At 46.5% G+C, this 4,501-nt stretch overlaps 1 long non-coding RNA gene across 1 annotated transcript in view; it reads right to left on the bottom strand.

Moving 5' to 3' along the window:
* Window positions 1-4,501, bottom strand: part of LOC107123546 — a 21,627-nt gene that overhangs the window by 12,532 nt on the left and 4,594 nt on the right. The window lies entirely within an intron of this gene.

The following is a 4,501-nucleotide window of genomic DNA, read 5'->3' as shown; positions in this document are numbered from 1 at the left end:
CCCCCCCCCCCCATAACTAGCAATCCAAAACAGTCCAGTGGCACCTTTAAGACCAAGTTTTATTCAGGTACAAGCTCTTCCACCTCTGTGAGGACGGATCTGCGCGTCCCCCCCCCATAGCTAGCAATCCAAAACAATCCAGTGGCACCTCTAAGACCAAGTTTTATTCAGGTACAAGCTCTCCCTCCTCTGCGAAGAGAGATCTGCACGTTCCCCCCCCCCCCAATAGCTAGCAATCCAAAACAGTCCAGTGGAGCCTGAGCAGTGGGTGTTGCCTTCTGACACACTTCCGGTGATGTCAGGGGGTGTGGCACATGCAAATAAATTATGCTAATGAGTTATGCTAATGAGTTCCTGCGCCTCTTTTTCTACTAAAGGACTCCTGGTGGAGGGTGTGTGAGAGAGAGGGCCAGATTTCCCACAACATGAGCAAGGACCCAGATTACGCCATAAGGAAACAGTGGATGTGCACAATGTGCCATGAAGAACTATATACAAATAGTGGATTCACATAAACTGGTAAAAGTGCCATAGTTCTCTTCTTTCGCAGAACTAGAGGATACAGGGAAGAACGCACCTTTCATGGCTCAACTTCCCCCAGGAGGACTGAGGGCTGGTATTAATCCCCCCCCAATTCATGCTTGGGGAGACCCCATAGCAAAGTGGAAGATGTTAAGTCTTCACACAAGTAAGGTCTCGGATTTGATTCCTGGAAACTTCAGTTAAAAGAGAGGTTCCTGGATAACAGTGCTGGGGAAAGAGCTCTTCCCCTGCCTTTGGAGAACAATGGCTAGAACAGGCCATATCCCTAAGACTGTCTTCATTATGTTGTATGTTAATTTGCCATTCACCCTCTGCCTATATGTATGGACTATTAACTTCCACTTCAATGTATCTGAGGAAGTGTGCCTGCACACAAAAGCTCATACATTGAATAAAACTTTGTTGGTCTTAAAGGTGCCCCACCGGACGCCAACTCTGTTCTATAAGGCAGTGATTGATCAACTCAATCAATAGATCCCATTGGTTCCCAGGCTATTCCCCTGAAAGAGGTATTTTGGGCGGTCGCAACAGAACTAGCTACCCTGCGTTTACGGGGAAATCTGCATACATTCCAACATTTAATCCAGTGGTCTTCAAACAGCGGGCTGCAACTACATCATCTGTCTGGACCATTTTTAAGAAGGAGAGGAGATTGAATTTATACCCCGCCCTTCACTCGGAGTCTCAGAGCGGCTTACAAACTCCTTTCCCTTCCTCTCCCCACAACGGACACCCTGTGAGGTCGGTGGGGCTGAGAGAGCTCTGACAGAAATGGCTGTTTTTCAAGAACAGCTGTGCCAGAACTATGGCTTGGCCAAGGTCACACCAGCGGCTGCACGTGGAGGAGTGGGAATCAAACCCGGTGCTCCCAGATTAGAGTCCACGCACTTACACCAAACTGGCTCTCTTAAGAGAAGAGAGAGACAAAGGAGGATATATGATAATTATTTTCTTCACTTAGACCGTGCCTTCCTCCCCAACGGGGATCCAAAGCACCTCACGTAGTTCTCTTTTCCTTCATTTTAGCCTCACAACAACCCTGCGAGGTAGGTTGGGCTGAGAGCTAGTTACCTGGTCCTAGGTAACCCAGCGACCTTCCATGGCAGAGCGGAGATTCGAACGTGGGTCTCCCAGATCCCCATCTGGCACTCTAACTATTGCACTACAGTGGCTCTCAAATAAAAGAGGTCCCATCAAGGCTCCCTCTAAGCTGTGGAGTCCTGTGAGCAAAAATTCTACTTTGTGAGCTACAGGCATTAAAGTTGTGAGCGTGCAATGTGGCTGCTGCATAAATTAGTCTGTTCTGGAGCCCCATCCTTCCTGAGCTATAAGACAAAAATGTGTGAGCCGGATGCTAAAAAAACTGTGAGCTAGCTCACACTAGCTCAGCTTAGAGCAGTGGTGGCGAACCTATGGCACGATTGCCAGAGGTGGCACTCAGAGCCCTCTCTGTGGGCATGTGTGCCATCGCCCCAGCCACGCCCAGACCATCATTAAAGTGTGGAATTCTCTGCCAAATAATTTTAAGTAAATGAAAGCATTTGGGATTGCTTTCCTTACTTTGTTTGGATCATCTTAAGTTAATGTATGAGTTGTTTTTTCTAAAGTAAAACCTCAGTATTCAGGTTAAATTGCCATGTTGGAACTTTGCGATAAATAAGTGGGTTTTGGGTCGCAGTTTGGGCACTCGGTCTCTAAAAGGTTCCCCATCACTGGCTTAGAGGGAGCGTTGGTCCCATGTTGACAGAGGAGATCCCTCACCGAAAAAGGCTGGCAACGAGTGATTTAACCAAAAACTAAATACAATTCTTCTTATCATAAAACATGAGTTTTTCACCCAAAAAAGCATCAAGTCTAGAGCATTGCTCTACATTAACGAACTCTGTAATTCCCGAAATGTGTGCCGTGAGGAAAATCAAAGAGTCTAAGTCCAACCCCCTGCTTGATGCAGGATCAGCCTAGACTAGCATCGTCCAGCCGCTGCTTAAAGACAGCCAGAGAGGGGGAGCTCACCACCTCCCCAGGAGGCTGATTCCACTGTGGCACAACTCCGACTGTCAAAACGTTTTCCCTAAGATCCAGATGGTACCTTCCTGCCCTTAATTTAAACCCATCCCTGCGAGTCCCCTCCTCTGCTGCCAACAGGAACAGCCCCCTGCCCTCCTCTAAGTGACACAGCCCTTCAAAGACTTCAGACTGAACTACCCATACATCAGGGAGGCTACCCGTTGTATCTCTGCAAGATTTGCTCTTCCTCAGCTTGGGGTGGGCCATGCCACGACATCCCTGCACCATGAAAAGTCGCTGCCCAGTCACAGCCAACAAATTTCTATTTGGTATAACCGTGCTGTGCAGGGGTACACCAAAACCACCTACAGAGGAAGCTGACCTCTGCGTCTCTGAATCAGTCACTGTTCTGGACTTGCAATCCAGCTTAGTGACTCATGCAGAAATCCTGGGGTGGGCCGCTGTGTGGGAAGTTAATTCTCACTCTTACTCTTAGATAGAAGAAGAAGAATAGGAGATTGGATTTATGCCCCGCCCTTCACTACCCAAAGGAGTCTCAGAGCAGCTTACAAACTCCTTTCCCTTCCCCTCCCCACAACAGACACCCGGTGAGGTAGGTGAGGCTGAGAGAGCTCTGACAGAAACTGCTCTTTTTCAAGGACAGCTCTTATCAGAACTATGGCTTGCCCAAGGTCATCCAGCCAGGTGCAAGTGGAGGAGTGGGGAATCAAACCCGGTTCTCCCAGATTAGAGTCTGCGCCCAGAAGGCCTGGAAAAAAAAGAAAAAATTCAGAAAAAACACGTTTCCCCCCATTTTTTTTCTCTGAAGCCTTTTTTGTATTTTTCAAAAAAAAATGGAAAAATTGAAAAAAGAAAAGAAAAAATAATAATTATGGGACATTTTATTTTAACATGATGAATAAAATATTTTAAGACAAGGTGTTCAAATATTTTCCAAATCATTTCTAAAAAATAGGTATGGTATCATATTGATCTAATTTCTGTGCACTGAGGACAAGCAAGTCCTAGGTTACAAACTGAACTCTCCAATGCAAGAACAAGATGCGTTTCGTCCTTTAGGAGGTGCTGTTGTCACAAGAAAAGAAAAAGAGTTCAGTTTTGTTCTTGCATGCAGGTGGGTATTCTGTCTGTAATAACTGTTTGGATACACTATATTTTTAATAGGCTTAGTTGTGATAATTTCATGCCAAGTAAAAATGTTCATATTGCAAGGTCTGAGTAACTTCATATTTTTTGTTGACACATACACGAAATCACCAGGCTGCAGATCCCAACCCACCGCCCGACCTCTGTCAGCCTGCAGTTTGTAAGCGGCCTTTGCCGCATCCAACATTTGGCATAGGAGCGGCCAAACCGCTTGTAGCGATTTACACCAAGAACCAGCGTCACTAGACTGCAGAGGTTTATCCCCCCCTAGGAAAGGGAAAGGAGGGCAGTCATAACCATATACAGCTTTGAAAGGTGACATACCAATCGAACTATGCATAGTGTTATTATAACAGTATTCTGCCAGTGGCAGTAGGTCACACCAGTCATTTTGTTGATAGTTTGTAAAGCATCTCAAATACTGTTCCAAAGTTTGATTAACTCGTTCCGTCTGGCCGTCAGTCTCTGGGTGGTAAGCACTACTGAGCCCTTGCTCCACCCCCATGATAGCCAACAGTTCCTTCCAGATTTTAGAAACAAATTGCGTGCCCCTGTCCGTAATTATCTTAGCAGGCAAGAGATGGAGCCGCACGACATGTTGGAGGAAAGCCTTAGCCAGCCGTTGGGCTGTAGGTAAGGATGGCAAAGGGATAAAGTGAGCTTGCTTGGAGAACAAATCTACCACCACCCAAATAACAGATTTCCCCTTGCTGAGTGGTAGATCTGTGATGAAATCCATCGAGATGACTTCCCATGGTCTATTGGGGGTTGGCAAGGGCTTCAA

Source organism: Gekko japonicus, unplaced genomic scaffold, assembly GCF_001447785.1.
Source record: "Gekko japonicus isolate JY-2015 unplaced genomic scaffold, Gekko_japonicus_V1.1 scaffold6150, whole genome shotgun sequence".
Lineage (NCBI taxonomy): Eukaryota > Metazoa > Chordata > Lepidosauria > Squamata > Gekkonidae > Gekko > Gekko japonicus.
Note: the sequence above shows the minus strand (reverse complement) of the source record. Positions and strands in the feature narration are given on the sequence as shown.